Genomic DNA, 25,469 nt, shown 5'->3' with positions numbered 1-25,469 from the left:
ATATGGAAGTCTGAGTCTGGCAGTGAGTCGTGCACGGATAACCAAAGCAGTTAAGGCAACCGTTCGTTTAAAGCGGAAATTCGTCATCTTCATTCCATTATACAGCAGGTGGTTGCCCATATTCGCAACTGCGAATAGACTTTATGTATGATGTATGTGAGTTAGGACAGATCTTAGTCGTGCTGTAGTACGTTAGATCGAACTAACCTCTTACCTTTACCACTAGTTTGAAAGCAGAGCCATTTTCCGGTGAGCACCATGATATTCACAACGACTCTGGCTGGGTTAGTTGACAAACTGCTCTGATTAGCTGTCTTGTCTGATAGAGGATAGAGGTATTTCAATGCGTTATTTTAATTTCAGGATCAACAAACTCCTTGCCTTAAGTATTGCAGGTCTATACTGGCTATCATTAATTCGCAAAGTAAGCGGAGGAATTTGTGAACGATTTTATAATCTTTCGTTGTATTTTCATTGTGCACAGTACCATATCCTTTATTCAGCACAACCATCCGTGTTAATGGTTTTAAAGCTAGTGAACTATAAAATCTTACATTGTGTTTACATTAAAATCTGTGCAGAATGACCACCTACATGGATTACGAATGATTGTCCAGCCACTATTTTACTGATTTTAAATCACCAACGATCTCCTGCGTTCGTTCTCTGCTTGGATCATAAACCATATCGAGCAGAATAAAATGTTGCAAGTTTTTCTTACAATGTAAGTGTGTGTGAATTATTTAATTTTGCCGTCTAGTAGTGAACTAAGCAGTCTCTAATCTTAGACTGTGTCCACTACCCCGAAACACCGGTAGCCAAACGATTCCACCACATAATGTGTTAAGTGACCACCAATTCAATTTTGATCCAGTGAACCTGTTTGTGCCACGAGTTGAACATATTGAATGTATTCAATAAAGTTGTTGCCACAATTCCTTTGGATTCTTAAATGTTAGCCATTTCAAAAGAAAAAAAAACCTATTGTTTGCGCAAATGATTTTTTATCATCCATACCGGTCCGCATTCCATCCATATGTATTTAACCACGAGAGATACCTGTACATACAGCGCTAAAAGTAGTTAAAGATATTAGGGAGTCAAAAAGGCAAATGTGCAGTCTGATATAATCCAGCATTGCTTTGGATAGGTTGGCTTCCCTGGCACTCTAATCTGATTTCGCTTTATCCTTTGAGCCAACTGTTAGTTCAGTTGAGTTATTGGGCTATATTCATTGTGCTATTAATCAGTCGCTCAAGAAAGCATGCGAATCAGTTAACATTGTGTACAGTCGAGGACAAAACGAGCGAGACCCCTCGCCTTTTCGTTATGCTGATCCACACAGCTTTAAAGTCTGGTACACAGCATAGCAGGCAAGGCGACCAAGTGCTACCAACATACTATGCACAGGCGTGAAATTGACAAACTATCCGAACTTTGGCAGATTGTTTTCAGTTACGTGTAACACTATATTAATGCTGATTAGTGTGTTCAATGCAACACGTAAATATAAGATATAAACGAAAGACGAAACGCTAATTAGTATGAACTGTAGTAACAAAAATGAATTTCAGCTTATCGAGATAACGCAACTGTACTAGTAAGACAAAGTACCCGAGATCGTTACGAATTAGCAAAATATTATGCGCACTCGTCCGCGAAACGGTTTGTGTCATCTTTCAGACCAGTCATAGTGGATTACCATTGCTAACCTACCATGAAAGTGTGCAAATTTAGCAATGCGTGAAGATTCATAACGAAATTCAGTTAAAAATCATTCAGTGCCACATGCAAGTCAATTCAATTATTGACAGAAGCGGAAAAAGGAAGGCAGTAACAAGTATGAAATTCTACAAGTGTTTCATATTGACATCCACAGGGCGCCACTACAGAGTAAATGTAGCAATAAAACGTATTGGGGGCGCGAGAATTTCTTAAAATTGCTTTACTGATAGTCTATCTGCCTCCACAGAGATCAGAACCGAAAACAAACCAGACCTCCCATGCAATAGCAAACACCTTTCACTACGCTAGCAGACAACCCAGGCAAACAGCCCTCTATTATTACCCCAGACATGAATAAGCCGGCAATTTCGCAATGAAAATGGAAAAATGATCTGCAGTTTCTGTTGCATAGAGCTTTCTGGACCTTAAAACATGAATTTTCTACCTTTATGTCACCTCTTATGTGACAATCATTCGGGATGTTTATCGAAATAACAAAATACTGTTATTAGCCAGTAGCGGCAACGGGTTCTACACAACGCTGGTGACTACTTTGGAGGACAGTAATAGGTGCAAAGATGTAACTCTTTTGTATCGGTTGTGAATAAACAGTTGCCACTATTTAAGTTCCAACCCTCGTATAGTCTTACATATGATTGAAAACAATCTGACAAAGTTTGGATAGTTCGTCAGTTTCACGCCTGTGCATAGTATGTTGGTAGCACTTCGTCGCCTTGCCTGTTATACTGTGTAGCAGAATTTAAAGCTGTGCAGATCAGCATAACGAGAAGGCGAGGGGTCTCGCTCGTTTTGTCCACGACTGTACATGGAAGCGCTCGTTCTAGACAACCTTTACTCGAAAATTCGAACCCTCTCATTCAGTGTCCATGCTTAGATCACTTTCATCCCAAAATAATAGGCTTCAAAGAACATTTTCACTCCTTTCTAGATTTTAGACGAAAAAGTCACTGCTGTCGGGGTGGGTTGCGGAATGGGACGCTTAATGTGTTAATTCAAGTGCACTGCCAGCAGTTGCTTGCCCTTCACTGAAAGGCCCCCCTAGACAGGTCGATCAGTCGGGGGCCTAACCTCCTCCCACCACCACCCCCACTGCTGAGTGAGTCTGCTCCGCCCCCTTTCGCTTGTGTGTGGGCAATTTTATAGCAGTCGCGTCCGTTGTTTGGATGCGTCAGATTGATGGCAAACTAGGTGGTTATCGCTGAAACAACCGGTTTTGGATTATATCGGGTTTTTTCTCAACGCCACTTAAACCTGAGTGTTAAAACCGCTCAAAATAACCTGTTTCTGAAATGACCGGTTTTCGGTTTTTTATTCCTATTATTTCCTGTGATAAAAATGAAAATCTAACAAAGGCCGAAAAATTTTGACTTCCTCAGTTTCAAAGTAAATAGAATTAAAATATTTTAATTAAATAGGTAAATAAAAGAAAACTTACACTAATCCATTAAATTTCGGGCATGCAGCCGCGCAAATAAAATTTTCTTTTGCTGATATTTCGGCCGCGTATCGTCCGGCCATCTTCAGAGCGAGTTCCAAGACTGACGACGAGGTGCCACGCGCGGCCTTATATGCTCCACCGCGGCGGTACTGCGCATGCGGGTCACACATGCTGCGCCGCCTGTGGCGAAGGCGTACGGACATTCGATATGCTTATCGATGTTTGATCGCCGGCGGTGACACGGTGACGACTTCTCTGCAACTTAATTACTCCAAGAGCTGGATTCCATGCTTTGTCCAGATTAAAACCATTGTCTCTGTTTATTAAATTGTTGGCTAATCGAATTTCTATGGCTTCCTTGAATACAGATTCCCAAAAAGAAGAGGTGGATGTTAAGATCTTCACATCACTGTAATTCATGGAATGACCCGTATCAATACACTGTTCGGCCACAGCTGACTTGTCTGGTTGTAATAAGCGTGTGTATCTTCGATGCTCCACACACCTCTCATGAACGGTGCGTGTTGTTTGACCTATGTATGACTGCTCACAATTTCCGCAAGGAATCTGGTACACACCCGCCTTTCGAAGCAGTAAATCGTCCTTCACAGAGCCGAGTAAAGCCGCAATCGCATGGGGGGCCGGAAGATCACCTTAACACAGTGTTTCTCAAGAATACGGCCTATCTTTGAAGAAAGAGCACCCACATAAGGCAGAAACGCCCTAGATCTGAAGAAATTACTATCTTCTTCCCCATAGCATACCTTCTTTTTAGGTTTTACATCGAATGCTCTACGAATTTGTTGCGGAGAATATCCATTCGATTTAAAAATACTCTTGAGGTATGTTTGCTCTCCTTGTAAATTGTCTTCATCGGATATACAGTGCGCCCGATGCACTAAGGTCTTAAGGACACCCATGCTCTGAGAAGGGTGATGGCAGCTACTGGCATGAAGGTATAGATTTGTGTGCGTTGGTTTCCGATGTACGGCATGTCCTAATGTGCCATCACTTTTACGGCGAACGACAACATCCAGAAAGGGGAGGCAGCCGTCTTTTTCTATTTCCATAGTAAATTTAATGCTGGCATGGATGGAATTCAGATGCTCAAGAAATCGATGTAATTCATCCATACCATGGGGCCATACCACGAATGTGTCGTCCACGTACCTCCAGAAGACCGTAGGTTTAAAACATGCTGAGTCCAGTGCCTTGTCTTCGAAGTCTTCCATGAATAAATTAGCTACCAGAGGGGAGAGGGGGCTTCCCATTGCAAGACCGTCAATTTGCTCATAAAATTCACCATCAAACTGAAAATAAGATGATATTTAGCTTCCTTATTAAAACCATTGGTAGGAAAATGTAGTCACCACATTCGTAATTCTATGGATTTTATTCAGAGACTTAGCAATGTCAGGCTAAATAGTATGGATGTTCTTGTTAGTTTTGACGTAGTATCATTATACACAAAGGTACCTCTAAAGGACTCTTTAGCTCTTATCAGCCAACATTTTGATAAGAACACCACGGCCTTATTTGAACATGTGCTTTTATCATCTTATTTTCAGTTTGCTGGTGAATTTTATGAGCAAATTGACGGTGTTGCCATGGGAAGCCCCCTCTCCCCTCTGGTAGCTAATTTATTCATGGAAGACTTCGAGGACAAGGCACTGGACTCAGCATGTTTTAAACCTACGGTCTTCTGGAGGTACGTGGACGACACATTCGTGGTATGGCCCCATGGTATGGATGAATTACATCGATTTCTTGAGCATCTGTATTCCATCCATGCCAGCATTAAATTTACTATGGAAATAGAAAAAGACGGCTGCCTCCCCTTTCTGGATGTTGTCGTTCGCCGTAAAAGTGATGGCACATTAGGACATGCCGTACATCGGAAACCAACGCACACAAATCTATACCTTCATGCCAGTAGCTGCCATCACCCTTCTCAGAGCATGGGTGTCCTTAAGACCTTAGTGCATCGGGCGCACTGTATATCCGATGAAGACAATTTACAAGGAGAGCTAACATACCTCAAGAGTATTTTTAAATCGAATGGATATTCTCCGCAACAAATTCGAAGAGCATTCGATGTAAAACCTAAAAAGAAGGTATGCTATGGGGAAGAAGATAGTAATTTCTTCAGATCTAGGGCGTTTCTGCCTTATGTGGGTGCTCTTTCTTCAAAGATAGGCCGTATTCTTGAGAAACACTGTGTTAAGGTGATCTTCCGGCCCCCCGTGAAGATTGCGGCTTTACTCGGCTCTGTGAAGGACGATTTACTGCTTCGTAAGGCGGGTGTGTACCAGATTCCTTGCGGAAATTGTGAGCAGTCATACATAGGTCAAACAACACGCACCGTTCATGAGAGGTGTGTGGAGCATCGAAGATACACACGCTTATTACAACCAGACAAGTCAGCTGTGGCCGAACATTGTATTGATACGGGTCATTCCATGAATTACAGTGATGTGAAGATTTTAACATCCACCTCTTCTTTTTGGGAATCTGTATTCAAGGAAGCCATAGAAATTCGATTAGCCAACAATTTAATAAACAGAGACAATGGTTTTAATCTGGACAAAGCATGGAATCCAGCTCTTGGAGTAATTAAGTTGCAGAGAAGTCGTCACCGTGTCACCGCCGGCGATCAAACATCGATAAGCATATCGAATGTCCGTACGCCTTCGCCACAGGCGGCGCAGCATGTGTGACCCGCATGCGCAGTACCGCCGCGGTGGAGCATATAAGGCCGCGCGTGGCACCTCGTCGTCAGTCTTGGAACTCGCTCTGAAGATGGCCGGACGATACGCGGCCGAAATATCAGCACAAGAAAATTTTATTTGCGCGGCTGCATGCCCGAAATTTAATGGATGATTCATTACGCCGCGAGAAGTTGAAAATGCAGAAAACTTACACTGTTCACCATTCGCTGCTTTCCTTGAGAACCGATACGTGATTAGACGCTACATAAAATCATCAGTATTCTCCTATTGATTCTAATTGTTTGAAACTCTGCATAAAAATTGTGTTGTAATCGAGGGTCATACCACTATGTGGGCATTACAAGCAGCCAGTGCTGAAGGGTGAAAACTGAGGTTGTAGAGCTCTAATTTTCATGTTAATTTATCCTGTTTCAAGGGATACAAGCAGATAAAGGCATATTATGTAGAGGTAGATCAGCTACTTTCTATTTTAATTGTAAACTATGAATAAATTGATAAGTTTTATCGTTCTATGCTGTTGCAAGTTTGTTGTGGCTCACCCCGTTTTTATTCTTTTAGAGCAAATGGAGCCTTGTACTTCCCTGATACTGCACTTCGTAAAATACTTCCAGACCAGGGATGGTGCCGGTCTGTAACAGAACTAAAGTCTGACGACGAAAACATGAAACAAACACATGGACCAGATGGGGCAAATCTCCCACACTTCATGTACATGTGTACCACCAAACAGGCCACGCCACATGGTAACAGGTACTTTATTAACTCAGCAATGCTGTACCAGTTCTCAGACCATGTGTTTGTTGCTCTTTTCTGTCGGCATTGTTATTAAAATATCGCTGACAACTTTTCTCATTTTCTATAATAACACAATATTTCAAAACAATAGAAATTTTACGCATAAAAATTACCCATCTTTAAAAAAGATTTACCTGAAAGGCAAAGTTTTAGCACTGCTACTAGTTAATTGATTTTTCGTTTTCTTACCTAGTTGTTAGTAACAAATATAAAAAAGCTTGTTATAACCGACACCAAACAAATACTGATAAATATCAGTTATTGAGAACTAAAATACTGGTATCGGTTTTAACAGTTCGGTTTTTCCCCTCCCTACAGCGAACCACTACCTGCTAGCACTGACCACTTCCTACCAGCCCAGATTCCGAATGCGTAGGCGGGTAGGGCTCGACAAGCAGTCGCTGCGTGCACACTCTGCCAGACGGGTCGGTGAGCAGATCGACGCACTGGTCGGGCTATGAATGGGCCGCTTAGAGCCATTCCAGACTGGACCTTTGACTCAGATAGATGAGGCGGCAGCCGGCGGGTGCTTTTGCTGGCTGGAGGCCGAGCAGTGTAGTGCGTTCAAAGTGTAGTGTTTAGTTTATACTGGTGGCGCTCGACCCTACATAGAGTCGACTCTCCGTGCTTGGTCAGCAGAGCAGCAGGTTTCTGAGCCTTTCAGTTAATAAACGTTCTTGTTCTTCTCTATCCTACAACAAGTGCCGAGCGGTTATTGTTTAAACAGTGAAAGTGTCGCATGAAAAGTAATGCCTCCAAACTTTCTATGTCAAAACATTTAAAGATTTTTTTAAAAAAGCGTACTTTATTTACAGACCAGCTTGTTGGTACCATCACTGTCGAACGTCTGAATATGTTGACGGAGCCACAATATCATCTCTGCTTGCTCATTTCATCACTATCAAAGAAAAGTCTTCAAAGGTATCCTTTAAATTTTGGAAAGAGATTAAAATCGGATGGGGTCAAGTCGTTATTGTATGGAGGATGGTCGATGACAGTCAGATTGTTGCACATGTCACAGTGCTTGTGTGTTGTCAGGGATTGTCATGCTGAAAGAGAAGGTGTCCAGGTATTTAAGAACTCTTCAGATTCATGCTTTCAGTTTTCTGAAGGTATCGCAGTATGGTGCAGAGTTTATGGTGGTGCCTTTAGCACACTGACAAACTTACGTTACACACCACCATGTCACACACTAAAATTCGGAGCCCACTAGCGGCATACTGGGTCAGCGAAGCGGGAAAGTCAACCGAGTAATATGCATGACATGTAATCGCTCAAACAATGTTGAGAACAGAATAGAAATTCGGGGGCATTAGTTTTTAGCACGTCCCCGTACATGTGCCTTTGGATTACAATGTTGTAATGTTTAAATAAAGCAGTAAAACACGTCAGCAATTGTTTTAAAATAGAAAAGTCTGGCATTACATGCCATTTTATATTTAGCACTGCGCTGATCGTTCCTGAATAAACAGACAAAAAAATATTACTTAGATTCTTTTAATTTCGCCCCGTTTTTTTTTTTTTTCTTTTTTACGCTGGGCTATGTTCACGGTAATGTCACAGTGTCGGACTTAGCTCGGGGAGCCATGTTTGAGAGTGATGCATTGTGTGCCGACCACACTGGGTCATAAACTATAGGATGAAGTTATCTTCTAAAACATCTAACAGTCACATGGAGTAATAAATTAGATCCTAAATAAACAACAGATAACAGTCCAAGTGGTGTACTGTGAGAGGGCAACGGGGGGGGGGGGGGGGGCGATAGATCGATAGATAAGGATCATGGATGGTGTCTGTTTACATAACAGTCATAAATAATTCCACTCAGACCCACTCAGTTCCACTACTGTTTGAATATCCCACCATTGTATATTTAGAAAAACTGGGGGTATAAGTGCTGTGATGTCTGAGTGTGTGAAGAGTGTTGGTCATTGAAACTGTCTTGAGGACTGTATGATTGCCCCTATGGTACAGTTGCCCTTTAGCATCTAGCGCGGATTCCCTGTCTACATTGCCCATCCACTCGTACCTACTCAAACGAACTACTGCTTATCTGTTCCCTTTCGCCAAGAGGTAGCTACTAAAACAAGACCAGCTGTCAGAATCATCTTTATACTTTCGTTACTAGCAATGATTCTCTGAAGGAATCCGTCCGATAGTGTGGTATGTTGAGATCCTGAATTAATACAGTTCACTGTTCCAATCCCATTTACTTTTAACTTTACTTCAGCACTTCTTGGGATAGGTTTCACAGCCGTATGATTACCTCCGAAGTCTGTCTGATCCTACTTCTTGGGGGCTGAATCCAAACATCTGACATTCAAAAGCTGTATCGTCCTATGAGTGGTTCAATCGTCCCATAGAACGCATCCTCAAATTCGGGTGTCTGAAGACCGTGGAGCGAAAGCACTACTCTGTGCTGTTTGTGATTTCTAGTGCCATCGCATTCACCAGTCTTCTCTGCAATTACAGAGGATGACTTTTGCTTCCAAAGGATTCTCCTTTACTTGTGACACGTCTGTGAAAAACGATTACTTATATTCTCGTCGTAATGGTTGTACCCCTGACTGTGTCGATAGGGATGTGAGGATGCTCATTACAACTAGTTTTATTACTCATCATTTCAATTATCGTAATTTGTCGTCGCTCCGCGTCATCTGTCTCTCTCAAGGTCTGAATGAAAACCATCTTCCTTTGAGCACCGATAGGCACAGTTTGTACACGTGGAGAGAAATGTACGTATATTGCACTATATCCCATTCACCTTCTGGCATGTCCTCATCTAAGTAACATTTTAGAATTTTAAGCTTGCTCTCTGTCTGCGCAGCTACGTTCCAAAACATTACCAACGAATTTCCACGAAACACTGAGCATGGGACTAAGTCACACGACGTTCTCACTGATGGTAGTTCGTTGGACTATCAGAATCCTACGTCGTTCAGGTGTAGCTTTAATTCGAAAATTAATTTTCGATTTCATACATGGATGATTTCGGGGTACTGTTCTGTTTGCAGTATCTCGACATGAAATTCTATGATCTACGTCTAGCAACAAGGCTTCATCCAGATGCACTGTTTACCTCTTCGAGACCGCTGTTCTTTAACGATTCTACCACACTTCGCCATGACATTCTATTTTGTTATGCTTAAATCTCTCAATTCTATGTTGTTAAGTCCGAACCATCTTGTAGCTCTCTCCTCTGTTCATGTATTTCGCGATTAGTTTCACATATTGTGGCTTCGGTGTGGTCGACACGTTCCTCTTCCTGTGTCTGTCGTATTTCCTAACTGTGCTTGTTGTAAGACTACTTCCTCAAAAACATAGCTTTATTGAACACTAATCAAGTACAAATAAATCACGGACTGTGATAGGTCCAAACAAAAATAAAGACTTCGGAGGTTGACATCTCTTGGCCATTAAAATACTAAGGAGATTTACTAAATAACTTACACGCCATTGCCGGAGAACACTTTAAACTTGTCCGACTGTGAAGCGCTTGAGTACGAATAAATTTATCAATGAGCGCTGTCGGTTTTCTCACAAATTATGTGGCAATATTGTTCATTTATGATTCCAAAAAATGGCTCAAATGGCTCTGAGCACTATGGGACTTAACATCTGAGGTCATCAGTCTCCTAGAACTTAGAACTACTTAAACCTAACTAACCTAAGGACATCACACACATCCATGCCCGAGGCAGGATTCGAACCTGCGACCGTAGCAGTCTCGTGGTCAGAAACTAGCAGAAACATTTTACACTGCGAAATATCGACGTACTCTCATGTCTACTAAAATCAATTTCTGTTAATTTCTACTAATTAATATTTATGTCAATTCACTCACCTGAAACTGTTCTGCTCAGTCATTTTCAATCGGATTAAATCTACTAAACCTTCTAAATATCATTTCTTTGGACCACATGGGGAATAAATTAGGAGCAGAGGCATGACACATTACTTGAGTGTAGGAAAAAAAAATTTTTAATGCACAAATTCAAAGAAAGCGAGCTACATGATAATTTTTTACCATTTCCTCCCAAACGGTGTGGGGGAAATAACCCTTGCAGTCTTCTTAGGCTACACCTACGCATTTTAAATAAAGAAGTAAGATGCACTTGATATAAAATCAAAACCACATGCTTTAGTATAATTCCAGGATTTAACCTGTGCCGAGATATGTTTACAAAATCTGCTTGGACAAAGTAATCATCACACCCATATCAATAACTATAGTTAATGTCTTTATATATACTGAAATTGATATACTGAACTTGCTTAATGTCTCACTCTTTGATGCAGGAGCCAATTTATAGACATTTTTATTCTGTTATTTTGGTTTTCAGTTTAGGTTTAAAAAATAACCACTTCTGTATCCAGGAAAATTTTAATCTTAAATTAGGGTTTTTCCTTTCTGTGTGAATCACCTTCATTTCTGTAAGATGTCATTAAAATAAAAAATATCAGATTAAATTCACATCGACGATAAGGATATTCCACATTCCATTTGTTTTACTAAAATTTCACAATTAAATTTAATTTTAATTCAAATACTGTGACTGTTCTACTTTGGTTACTATTATGAAAGTTAACATTCCATTTAGATACAATATATTTACTAGAAGTTAAGCACTGTGCGTTCATATTTTCCAAAATGATAAATTTTTTGCAAACACAGAAAAAATATTTCAGTGTAATAGTGTTTATGTAAGATGGAGGAGTAGTTTTTTATTTTATTTATTTATTTATTATTATTGGTGTTTTGCCCTTAAAGAGCGCATTTGGACTAAACTACATGGCCAGTTCCTTTTGCTGCCTTCCTTGCTGCCCAAACTTCCCTCATTCGCTCGCTGTGTTTCTGTTTCCGGTCCTCTGTCCATGCTTCTTGTCGGCTTCGTGTCTTCGGCTTCATCTTGATTGCCTTTTTGGTTGCCGATATTTCTTTCATCTTCTGGCTGTGATCTTGCTTGCGTTCTTCGGTCCATTTTATGCCTGTTCGTTTGTCGCATTGTATCTCATGTAGTTTACTTTTCTTAATGATGTTTCTGAACTTTATTCTGTCGTTTATTGTGTCTGCTGTTATGTTGAGCTGGTTCAGGTCGTTTTCTACCTCTGCCACCCATTTGTTGTTTCTAGTGGTTACCCAGTCAAAGATCTGTTTGGTCAGCCTGTGTGATGGCATTCTGAATAGGTGTCCATAGAATTGTAGTCTGCGTTTTCTAATCTTTTCTGTGATTGTCTCCGTATGTTTGTACAGTTCCTCTGTAGGTTTCTTGATCCATATTCCATTGTTGTTAGTTGCGCCAAATATTTTCCTAAGTATTTCCCGTTCTACTTTTTCTAATTGTCTGATACGTGTATGCCCTCGGATTAGTGTGGTCTCTGCTGCATATAGTGCCTCGGGGAGCACCACCGTGTCGTAATGGCGTAATTTGGCTTTTTGTGAGATAGACTTCTTGTTGTAATGATTCCACACTACTTTGTATGTCTTGTCCAGTTTAGTCTTTCTTTCTTCATTTGAGTCTCTGTTATGTCCACTCATTTGTAGTGTTTCACCGAGGTATTTGAAGCTTGCTGTTTTGTAAATCGTGCCATACTTTGTGTTCAGAGATGAGAGTTTCTTTGTGCTCATAAACTGTGTCTTTTCGTAAGAGATCTGTAGTCCAGTTTTGGAAGCGATTTCGTGCAGTTTTTCAGTAGCGTCTTTTGTTTCCTTTATACCTTTCGTGACAATCGCCAAATCGTCTGCAAAAGCCAGGCATTTAATCTGTAGGTTTCCTAAGGTTATCCCCTGTTGTGATGTTTCCCATTCTTTTATGACCTTATCTAGCACCAGATTGAAAAGGAGAGGTGAGAGGCCATCGCCTTGTCGGACACCTGTGCGAATTTCAAAGGGCTCTGATAGTTCCCCACAGAACTTTACTTTGGAGGTCGTGTTGGTTAAAGTTTGCTCTATGATAGCCCGTGTTTTGTTGTCTACTTATTTGTCTACTTATTTGTTGTCTACTTATTTATTTATTTATTTATTTATTTGAGGGGGGAGGGAGAGGGAAGATAGGATACGAGGAAGGTTTCAGCAAAATGAGTAAGATTGTGTCGTATTTTAAAGTAATAAATATTAGCAACAGTGGAGGATGGTAAAGGACAGATAGTTTAAAAGTTGTTTCGTATTTATGTAATGTCACTGCATCTTAACACAGAAACGATATGCAACTATCCATTACCGACAGATATTGGTTATTTCCATTGGAGTACGGATTGTAATTCTGGTGATGTTCTGTTGCTTAATAGTAGGGTGAGAAAATAATGATATTTCTCATTTGTATTACATATCCGTACGTTATAGTGCGAGCATAATTCCACTGCATTATTACTACTCTAATTTAATCCAGAAAATATCTGTAACCCAAATGCACTGAATAAGTCTGATGACAGAGTCGGATGTGTAACACTGCCAGTTGTATATGTTGTTAGCTTCAGCACTCATTTAAGCAAATACCACTGCGTATAACGATGAAGAACAAATCTAGCTACATATTATGACAAATAATTAGAATTAATTCTGCAAACGTAATGAAGCCATTCAACTACAATGTGCTGAGCATTATAGTTGGAGCAGACCTCCACTAAACTGAATATTGCCACAAGAATGTGTATGAATGTCGTTCAAATTTAAGGACCTGTTTTGTGTGACTTTGCAACAAAAGATAATAAGAAACAGAACAAAAGTAACTCGCAAGACAATAAAATTGTAGATCTACTCAGCGCCATCATGCTGTAACATTCAGTTCAATCCAGTTCATTTTCCAAATGAGAGTACGGTGTAATGTCAAACATTGCAGTACAAGCACAGCATTATTCTTCACAAAAGTTACAATGCAACAACAGTTACTCAAATGTGTTCAGAAATTATCAGCAGGTGCACATTAGCAGAAATCAATGCATAAGAATTATGCTCCCAGTCTCATAAAAATTTCAAAGCGAATAATGTGAAAGCTTCCAGAATGAGATTTTCACTCTGCAGCGGAGTGTGCGCTGATATGAAATTTCCTGGCCGATTAAAACTGTGTGCCGGACCGAGACTCGAACTCAAGACCTTTGCCTTGGTAGAGCACTTGCCTGTGAAAGGCAAAGGTCTTGAGTTCGAGTCTCGGTCCGGCTCACAGTTTAAATCTTCCAGGAAGTTTCATATCAGCGCACACTCCACTGCAGAGTGAAAATCTCATTCTGGAAACATCCCCTAGGCTGTGGCTAAGCCAAGTCTCCGCAATATCCTTTCTTCCAGGCGTGCTAGTTCTGCAAGGTTCGCATAAGAGCTTCTCTGAAGTATGGAAGGTAGGAGACGACGTACTGGCAGAATTGAAGCTGTGAGGACGGGTCGTGAGTCGTGTTTGGGTAGCTCAGTTGGTAGACCGCTTCCCCGCGAAAGGCAAAGGTCCCGAGTTTGAGTCTCTGTCCGACACACAGTTTTAATCTGCCAGGAAGTTTCAATGTGAAAGTTGTCAGTAGTTCCGCCTGTCAAATAATTTCGGTGATTTTGCCTGATCAAGTCTGACAGAGTATCTTTTCTCTACCTGCATTTACTATTATTTTCCTTTCTCGTATTTTCCATGCCGCGCTGGGAACGGGAAATTCTGTGTTTTCATTCTCACTTTAATTACAGATGACAGTCACTACACCATGTACCTGTTACTACCTGTCCAAAACAAGGCTGCACGTTCACTTTGAATGAATGTGGGCGTAATAACGAGTCCATGCAACTAGACAACTTCAGACCGAGGCTCTTGGTTTAGTTTTTTCATTTCAGCCTGGAGAGACAGTTGAACTCTATTTTTGAAGCCAGCTCTGGTGGCGTCAAGTCGGTGCGACACTATGTCGCCAGATGCAGCCGCGTGGAGTCGTATGTTGGTCATTTCGTATCCGACAACTGGGACGAAGTCCCCAAAATAAAACTAAACTCCTTCCGCACAGGCCATGTGGCCCAAAGGTACCGACCGGCCGCCGTGTCATCCTCAGCCCACAGACGTCACTGGATGTGGATAGGGAGGGGCGTGTGGTCAGCACACCGCTCTCCCGGCCGTTTGTGAGTTTCCGAGACCGAAAAGTCTTCAAAAGACGTCTTTAAAATTTCAGCCGTTCAAAGGAATGGAACATGATAGGCAGACAGAAGCGAGCGTTTCCTCTATTGTCTTCTGACTGGACAAAACGCCACATCTTCCTAAACGAAGCACTATGGGGTCGGTCAATATGCCCCCACAAAGTTTTGTCGCACTCTGTATGCATAGGGAGGCAGTTTAAGTTTTAGAGAAACTTTAGTGGTTTAGGACTGGAGTTATTTTCAATTCCGAGTTAGTTTTCTCAATAACGATGAAACTCCAACATTAATAGAAGTGCTTATTTCTCACGAGTGACGATTTCAGTATCTTTTCACATAAATTCCGATGGAACTGAATCGGTGTTTGATCGGTCATGAAGCAGTTCCTGCAACGTATGCCCACTTGATTATCATGATTCTTTTCGCTGTGACTCACGAGATTGCTTTGAGGATTCAGTTAGTATTGCAAAGTGGTGAATTTTGCTAGAAAATCTTTGCGTGTGAGAAACTGCGTGTCCATGTTGCGCTCCCTTAATCCACTGGTCCTTTTGCTGTCAAACGATCGGTATGTTAGTGTTATTTGGTTTAGTATTTTTATGTGTGTGCCATGTAAATGTAGTTTCAGGAATATGCTCCATTTGTGAAATAAATGTTAACAATGCAGCTATTTAGTTCGCTACACTTCACTCAAAAGTACGCCCCACCACATTTCTCCATTTCCTGTAGTCCTTAGCGACCCTCTGAGAGAAAAATACTTAATATGTTTAGCAAAGGGTGATCTCTGATCGATTGTTCTGTGGCTCACTAATTAAATACCGTTGCACAGTTTTCTCTTTAGGATAGAGAGTAGGGTTGATAATGAACCGAAATTCATGGAACTTCAGATGACGTGGCACTCAGAGCTAAATAAATAATGTCAATCATATGGTTTGTGAACAGATAACGCTCGGCTACCCAGAGTCCTTGTTGTAAGGCAAAGTGAACCATTTTCATCAGAAGTGCCAACCACCTTTAAATGCACTTAAAATATAGAGTATATCTCTTCACCACTGTCATGTTTTGTTCATTGGATATACTAATTAATTCTGTATAACAACAGTTTACAAAACGCATTACCATTCAGTATGGTGGAAATACGTTCGCACTATACTATATAATGTCAAGTACAAAATTGCGCTTCGATGTAGAATAGTTTTGTTGTGTAGTATTGCGTGGGACAATAATTGCTTATTCTGCTGTAATATTACTAACTACACACTGGGGCAAGTGCAGTGCCATTCAATGAAGAATTGTATATTTCTTCCGTGATACGAAGGAATGAAGTTGAACACCAGTGCTGTCAAGAGCTGATAACATCACTTTCCTCATTAAAAGCGAGAAAATACAAAAATAGATGCAAACAAAAAAACGAGCAGTATGCTTACAACGTAACTAAATCGCCCAGTACACAAAAACAAAAACAAATATTGGAATTATACAAAACTAAAACAAATACTGGAACCATAATTAATAAAGAGTTCCGGGCTCTTATGCCGTGGTCGAATGGATTTCACGTTTAAACCTACGTTTCATTTCCATCTGTGGTAGACGTTTTCAATGGGGATCGTTGCTTCTTTGAGAGTCCGACTCAGACCTTGGCTCGCTACTGACTGCAGCAAAATTCCGCTTCCGCATGCTTCCGCGCAGTGGCATGACGTTACATGTTTTGAATGCCTGAACGCAACTGGCCTTTGTCGACTGCAGTTTTCCGCTGCTGCTATCACTCCGTGGTGGAATACTGGTACACATATTCTTGAGCATCGAGATCTAAATGGCATTCGATTTCACGCCCTCTTCCTTTCTATTGAAATTCCTGGGGTGTTCTACAATCTCTGTGGCCTCTCTGTGTATCGTTTCATGGTATCCGCTTCTGGCTGCCAGTACTTGGAGTCCTATCAAAATGAATTTGGTAGTCTTCTGGCTGCGAAGCATGTTCCATAACAGCTGATCCGTGAAGTCTCCCTCCTTTTGCAATTGCCCTTACGCTCTGATGGTCATTTTTTGACCGTTCTTTTTGTAGTACCGATGTACACCTCTTCACAGTTACACGGAATCCTATAGATTCCTGCGTTATCCAGCGGTTTGCGGGCATCCTTGGCCAATTTTAGATGTTCTTGTATCTTCCTAGTGGGTTTGGGGATTACAGCGATGTTCCGTTTTCTTTTTTTTTCAAGATTTTTTCTATACGGTTAGTAACGTCCTTAGTGAAAGGCAGGAAACTTTCGATTCCACAGACGCTTGTGCACCGCTATGATTTCTGCGCGGTGGTCTTAACGCTGTTTTTACGTCAGCGGACGAGTACACATTTTTGAGCAATGGACTGGTGAAATGTTTTAATTCCGCGCCAAGCAGCTCTGGGTTCGCAGATATTCCTTATTCTACCCGCCAATGTTTTTATGATGCCTGTCTTTTTTTGTGGGTGGTGGTTTGATTCTCGGTGCAGGTAACGATCTGTGTGTGTAGGTTTTTGGTAAACTGTGCGGTCTAAGCTGCCATCTTCTTTCTTGGAAACTAGCTCATCAAGAAACTTTAATTTCCGCCTGCCTCCTGCTCCATGGTAAACTGAATCTACGGATTAACCCCGCATAGATGCATGTGAAAACAACCTAGTTTCTCTCTGCCATGCCTCCACAATACAAAGGTATCACTCAAATAGGGGAACTAAGTATCCCGTTTCTTCTTGGCAGTTTCCAGTGCCTGCTCCTCGAATCTATAACTGGGCTTAAAGGACTCCCCTTACCCACGCCATCCGTCTGTTCACAGAAATCATCGTTCCATTTGAAATACATGGTTGTGAGGCAATATTTAAACAGTTCTGCAATATTGTGAGGAAAAATTCGATTCAACTGTAGTAACACCTCATTGAGCGGAACCATAGTAAATAGCAGTATCACACCAAAATTAAATAATATGCCCTCCATCTGGACCATTATGTCGTTTAATTTACTGATAAAATGTGCCGAATTCTTGATATACGAATCCGATTGGCCGACATATGGTCGTAATAATTTCGTCAAAATCTGGAAATCACACAGGTGGACGAACAAGTAGCAGTCACTATAGGTCTTAGAGGAACATATTCCTTATGTGCCTTCGACGACCCGCAAAGTCTTGGAGGTTGCGCAGCTGAACTGAACAGACTTTTCTGAACGCGCTGTTCGCTAGAGAACTTTCTTAGCAACTGTATAAAGTTCTAAGAACTTTGTCAATGGGGGCTTCACTCAGTTTTCTATACGTCTGTAAGTCGTTAATCTTACCATGATAGTCGGTTACATTCAAATAACCGTCGCATTCCCCTTGTCAGGGGGAGAATGCTAGTACTGTAGTCCTCATTCAGGCGTTTTATGGCATTCCTATCACAGTTAAATTACTTTTTGGAGGCTCTGCGACAACCAGTACTCTTACAGTTTCTATACGGATTTCTTTGGCTGTAGCCGCGTTGACGCTACGAATGTTTGCTTCTGCACTGGCTATTATTTCTTCCGTGGGCACAACTTGCGGACTAATAGCAAAAGTTCCACCCCTAGATAGCACAGATCTCTCATCGTCAGGTAACGAATGTCTGGATAAATTGATAACCATGCGGGAAGCGTCTAAGCGGTGGATCGTCTGATTGGGTATCTTCGATCTTCATTGCTACCACGCTGAACAGTGACGGCCACGACAGGCATAGAGGCGAAGATTACTGCTGTTGCGGACCCCAGCAGCATACTTTATCGGTGGGCAGAAATTGTGCAGCAGTATCACTGACACAAGGGCGCCACGGCTAGTTCTAGTGACTCCGCTGCAGCCCAGCGGAATCTTGAATGATTTAAAATGAACATCCCAAGACTTTTGTTATGGTTGCAGTCCCTACGCATTTCCTTTCCAAAAACTTTAAAAGACTTCACTTGATGCTAAAACTATGTTTGGCAAGGCAGAATGAACAGTTTCCGCAGAAGCAGCTGAAAATGCAACTGGGTACGGCGATGGCGACCGTGTAATAATTCCGCCAAGGACCCATCATGTGGCAAGGAACGGTAAACGGAAAGAAAAATCTTTAAGGCTTGCTCTCGTGTGAGGGACTCAGTATTTGACGTCATATCTCCTGAACGATGTGGCATACAATAATACATTTCTGCATGTACATTCAGAGGTAAATGTGAATACTGTCTGTAAAATGTGTTGCAAATAATATGACTGATGTGGTAATTTCACTGCATCAACAGCGATATTTTTTCCGTTCATCATTTCGTGGAGATGTCAGCTAGAAAAAGTGTGGTAAAGATTTGAAATTATGTGTAAAGTTGGTTGCTAGTAACTAAGTTCTCTCATTCTCAAATACAGGATGAACAGAGTTTGGTTATCTGCACGTCGAAAGCTATACTACTTTTTCACCCCCACTCCCACAACCAACCCTTTGAGAGGTAAGTGATTCTTACATATAGAGTCTTCCCAGACAGTAAGAAATGTGTTTGGTTTGGCAGAAATCAATCCAGTGGTTTAGGAGGATATGTGAAACAGACATATGTACATCCATTTATATAATATGGATGGACACATCATAGATAAACAGACGATACCAGAACTGTTTATAACCGCAATGTAAATTGCCCAGATTATAAAGGAAAATAGTTTAAAGACAACATTGTACCTATATGTTACAGACGAGTGATCTACATCTACATGGTTACTCTGCAATTCACATTTAAGTGCCTGGCAGAGGGTTCATCGATCCATTTTCATACTACTTCTCTAGCATTGCACTCTCGAATGGCGCGTGGGAAAAAGTAACACCTAAATCTTACCGTTCGATCTCTGATTTCTCTTATTTTATTATGATCATCATTTCTCCCTACGTAGGTGGCTATTAACAAAATATTTTCGCATTCGGAAGAGAATGCTGATGATTGAAATTTCGTAAATAGATCTCGCCGTAAAGAAAACCGCCTTTGTTTCAGTGACTGCCACACCAACTCGCGTATCATATCAGTGACACTCTCACCCCTATTGCGTGATAAAACTAAAAGAGCTGCCCTTCTTTGCACTTTTACGGTGTCCTCTGTCAGTCCCACCTGGTAAGGATCCCACACTGCGCAGCAATATTCCAGCAACAAGTGTAATGTAAGCTGTTTCTTTAGAGGGTTTGTCACATCTTCTAAGTGCTATACCAACAAATGATGATGTCTGACAAATAATACAGACGAAACGGTTATGGAAAGAAAAAAATAGTGTTATATAGTTGTGATTAGATGGTCCTAAAGTAATGATTATCAACGTAGCACGACAGGATAAGAAATAGTTAATGAAGGAACAATTGTGAGTAAGTCTGTAGATCACCAGCTTCTCTATTATACAAAATGAAGACAAATGTGGAAGAATATTTGCCATCCAATAACAAAACGAAATGATAAAATCTGTAGCACTCCCAGTGGCCTGGCAGTGAACCAAGATAGTGCTACTGGAAGTCCCTAAACCCCACTGTATTTAACCATTGGACCTGGCGGCGGCTGATGTGCCACTCCGCCCCACGCCGGTTGAAATTAAATGAAATGTCGTGTGGCGAGGGCCTCCCGTCGGGTAGACCAGCCGCCTGGTGCAAGTCTTTTGAGTTGACGCCACTTCGGGGACTTACTCGTCGATGGGGGTGAGATGATGATGATGAAGACAACACAACACCCAGTCCCAGAACGGAGAAAATCTCCGACCCAGCCGGGAATCGAAGCTGAGCCGCTTGGCATGACAGTCCTTCACTCTGACCACTCAGCTGTCGGGGCGGACCTCGCGCCTGTTGACGTCACCGGATCCAAGCATAATTATACCGACTGATCCACCGACGCGTATGACGAGAATAGAGGAGTGCTCATCCAGCTTTCCAATTATTTCGCCTTGCAGATTTTCTGGATACCCGTCCATTTGCTCAAGGATCATACGATACGGACTCTTTTTACCATAGTAGATCCTAGTCGTCATCTCAGTTTTGAAATCTGCATCACCGAGCGAGGCCGGCCGCGGTGGTCTAGCGGTTCAAGGCGTTCAGTCCGGAACCGCGTGACTGCTACAGTCGCAGGTTCGAATCCTGCCTCGGGCATGGATGTGTGTGATGTCCTTAGGTTAGTTAGGTTTAAGTAGTTCTAAGTTCTAGGGGACTGATGACCACAGATGTTAAGTCCCATAGTGCTCAGAGCCATTTGGACCATTTGGACCACCGAGCGAGGTGGCGCGGTGGTTAGCACACTGGGCTCGCATTCCGGAGGACGACGGCTCAAACCCACCTTCGGCCATCCTTATTTAGGTTCTCCGTGATTTCGCTAAATCGCTTTGTGCAAATGCCGGGGAGGTTTCTTTGAAAGGGCACGGCCGATTTCCTTCCCCATCCTTCCGTAAACCAATGGGACTGATGATCTCGCTGTTTGGTTCCCTCCCCCATATTAGCGAACCAAATAATCTGCATCATTTTACTCACATCAGCTAAGTATCTATTTACAGATTCCATTTAGCGCACCACAGGAATACATTGAGTAGCGCAGACTGCCTAGCTCATTACCCTCATCCTGATTCTGAATGCTGCAGGGAACTGAAGGCAAGTCTACTGTATATCCGTGAGTGACAGTGTATATGATATTACACGAATGCTACCATCAGAAGCCGGAGAGTTTACACACACACACGTGCCTTCAACAAGTGAAGACGTCTGCAGCTGAGCGCTTCACAGCTCCTGATGCTCTCTGACGGAGTGTTTTCGTCAAGAAAGGAGATAGAAAGTGTCAACTTGATCCAAAGAACACGTGACTTCTAACTAATGATATGAAATAAGATTGTGTATTTCTAACACCAGAAGTAAAAATTATCACAACGCGAAACAAACGTAATACAGCGTTTAACAGAATATGTTGCACATGAGAAGAGCATAGGTCAAAGGCAACAATGAAGAAAATTCAAAAGAAAATAAAAACCCTGCTCTCACAGTACTTCTGATAAAGACATGTCATTGTACCTCAGCCAGAAATGGTGCCAGCAGTGAGGATACTTACTTACGGAAGTATAGTTTTTTTTAACAGATTACGATTTACCAGTGGCATGGAATCTAGAGCAACTGATAAATTTTCCGAAGACGTAATTGTTTTTTCCCTCACAGTGTAACTAACTATGACTGTCGTAGCGGCCCCTTATGAGTTAGAGGGCCTGCACAACAGATAAACAAGGTGGGCTGCCGATCTCTTTTCAGGAACACATCAAAATATCGCCAGTGAATGTAAACATCAACAGACTTTCCGCATAAACGGGGCACTATTTCGTGAAAAGCCATGTGACAGAGATCCACGAATTGGAACTAATGTGACTAAGTGTAGCACTCCACAGAATCGGTGTTATAAGCACGCCAGCAGAGTCAGAGCGGCAGTGTGTGCCTACAGCCACAACAGCTCCGGCCAATACCTACGCCAGCTCTAGTCCAGTAGACACTCGCCGTAGTCTTCTGTACAAATTTGTATCTTGTTGTGAGTAACGCCACTTTGGAATTATATACCATAGTATTTTGGTTGTTATTATTTCTTTTCATTGTCTTGTAACTTTTATCTGGCTTTTGTCACCACAAGAATTATTGTGTTTCTTGTTGATCTTGAGCTTGGAAATTAGCGCACGCCAAGAAGGCGTTTCAGTTAAAGTGTGTTTAAACTTGATGGTTAATTCTTTCCTGCAGACCGCAGGACACTACAAGGACCTCAGCTGCTGGATTTATTTCCTTGGCCTTGTTTACTTTCTCTGAGTTAATTGTAATACTTTTTCCAGACCTTAAAAGCATAGGCCATCTGACAACATGCATAAATACTGACAAAATGATTACGACACTGATAAATCGGTAAGTGGACATAGACAAGACACACTAGTACTGTTCCCACGCTTACATTCCATGCATATGTGCTGCTCGACAAGACCTGTCATTGCATGCAATCTACACATGGGTATCTTCAGCTGCTCATGCAAAGCTTTAACGTCAGCATGTGCCTCACATTTAAAAACCACGTTTTGTTCCATGTCAGATCGTTATATCTCGCTCCACGTAAGATGCCAAGTGCTATGATCCAAATGCAGAAAAATATGGCCTGATCAGATAAAATGTACGTCAAGACTTCAATTTTTAGAATAATTAATTTTTGTTAGGTCAGTTTATGCTAAACAAGTTCAGTTACTTCACTGATCTGGGTGCCAGGCTGGTTACTACAAGTCAATTAAAACATGTTACAATGAGCATAATTCCTAAGGGAGATACGTTAAGAATGAACTTCGGAGATACAATATACAAGGCATTGAAACTTAAACTTTTGCAAGTTCATGTATTGAACTATTGACTATCAAAAATATTGACCAGCTGTTCAAAATTCTCCTAGGGTGTTTAGTGTGCGTAACTCCAGAGGCACCTGCTGTATGGGATTAGAAGTTATCTACAGCTTGTTGAGGCAGCTGGCAGATGCAGTCAGCAGGTAGCAAGGAAGTCCTCGTGTGAGCGCAGTGCGTAACGTCCTAAGCTAGCTGCAATTAATCCAGAAGGAACAACTGCGACGCTGGTAGCAGAAGAATCTCAGAGACAATGGCGATGACAATATTGACCAGAACAGCTCTGGCTCTGTATGTTCTCTAAGGCTCCTGACTGGGTGTTTGTGCTGTCCTTATCATTTCATCATCATTCATGAAAGTGGCGAGATTGGACTGAGTAATGGTTAGGAATTTGTACGGGCGCTGATAACCGCGCAGTTGAGGGCCCCACAAACCAATCATCATCATCATCATCATCTCTAAGGCTCCAAGTACTGTGTCCTCTACTGTGGGAGTCAGCACCGCCATAGACAAGGAAGGAGAGAACCTGCGATGGCCGGTGGCTGGAATCCAAAATTATCTATTCAAAACACTTTATAGTTAATGTAAAACTTTATTTCTGTTGAGGGAAGAAACAAAACTTGACTTGGTTTCTGTGCTTCCTGTGCCCCTTACATGCAGTTACATTACTCGCTATTACTACTCGCAGAACGCAGGCTAGGTAACGTCGTGTTATTACTCAGTGCTGATGCTCTCGAAGTCTGCGACTGAAATGAGCCCGACCAGCGATGGGCGGTTGGTTACATCAGGGCTGACAGCCGGCGCTGAACTTTTTCTATTGGCTCGCTGGTCAGTGGCTTCTTGATGCGGTTTCGTGGCGCTTCGCTGGTCAATGTGCAGTCGAGGGTTGAGGACTGCACACAAACCAAACAGAAATCTCTTGTCAAATGTGCTCTTACCTTTGCTCTTTCTTTTCCCATGGGTTTCTTTCACTGATTCTTTCGTGGCACTTTCTGCAATCGGTGGAGCGTCGCATTACAACATTGTCACCCGCACTACGTGTTATCGATGCCCCTTTGTTCGTTCATCAAACGAATTCCCCCAGGACCACGTTCCCACAGGAATACCCTTTTTTGGGTGAGATGTGATTCTGGTCATTGAAAGTCCCTTCTAGGACGGAGAGTTGCCATTTTCTAATGGTGTTTTGGTGAAATTGCACTGATCTGTCTCAGTCATTCTCCAGAGACCGACTTTTCCTGTGTCCAGATGAACGGCCTAGAGCTCAGAGAGGTACAGCAGTGGAAATCAATATAAAGGCAGCGATCCCACGAAAGTAATTTGCTATGCCTGAAGCAACATGTATCGAACTTAAGTGGTAGATACATGTAAGACATAAGCGATCCTGACGAAATTGCACTGTTTCTTTCATAACGTGAGTAACACAATAAGGTGTTCGTATTTCCTGGATGGAAATTAGTATCAATGCACTCACCATACTGCTGTATTACTGCATTGCTATTACTTTTTCCAACCTCCGTTGTTCCTAGTTACCTCAAAAATTCTCTTTGGCATTGATTTTGTTAGGGTTCGTAGTTCTTGAAGTGAAATTGTCACCCACTCTTCTCGTATCACTCTTTTCAGTTCACAAATGTCCTGAAATTGCCCTCCATCGTAATAAACACGTCTTGAAAGTACTCCGCAAAGGTTCTCCACGGGGTTTCAAGTGCGGGCTACGTGCAGTCTAGGGCAATACATCGATATCTTTATCTTCAAATCACTTTTTGTTTGTGGCAGAAAGGTGCACAGATGCATTATTTTGTTGAAACATTAATCTTTCGTCCCCTAGGTCCTCATACATTCTAATCACTTCTGTCTCTAGCATCTCAGTGTATATGTTAGAGTTCATTTTAGTTTTCAACCAAGTAATGCGTGATTTACTTTTAGCGCAGAAGGCTGCCAAAATCATAACTCATCCAGCACCAAAATGTCTGTTCATTCTTATCAGTTGCTCTGTTCTCAGATCATGTCAAAATACTGAAATCCAACCAGCCAATTTAAATTAAACTTATTCTTATCATTTAAGATCACTTCATCCCAACGTCCATGTCATACATTTTTCAGCAAACTCCACTTTAGCCTATTTATGTTTGAGTGGCATACAAGGTTTCTACAGTCGTTTCTTGAATGCTAGATATTTGTCATGCGACAATATTTGTCTTACATGTCTCGCAGTTACTGACAGCTAAATCAGCTGAAGTTGAGAAGAATAACTGTTTGTGGCCCTTGCTTTGCCCAGCACTAAGCATTTCCATGTGCCATATAATTTTCTACTTTG

Source organism: Schistocerca piceifrons, chromosome X, assembly GCF_021461385.2.
Source record: "Schistocerca piceifrons isolate TAMUIC-IGC-003096 chromosome X, iqSchPice1.1, whole genome shotgun sequence".
NCBI classification, from domain to species: domain Eukaryota; kingdom Metazoa; phylum Arthropoda; class Insecta; order Orthoptera; family Acrididae; genus Schistocerca; species Schistocerca piceifrons.
This window is presented reverse-complemented; position numbering follows the sequence as displayed.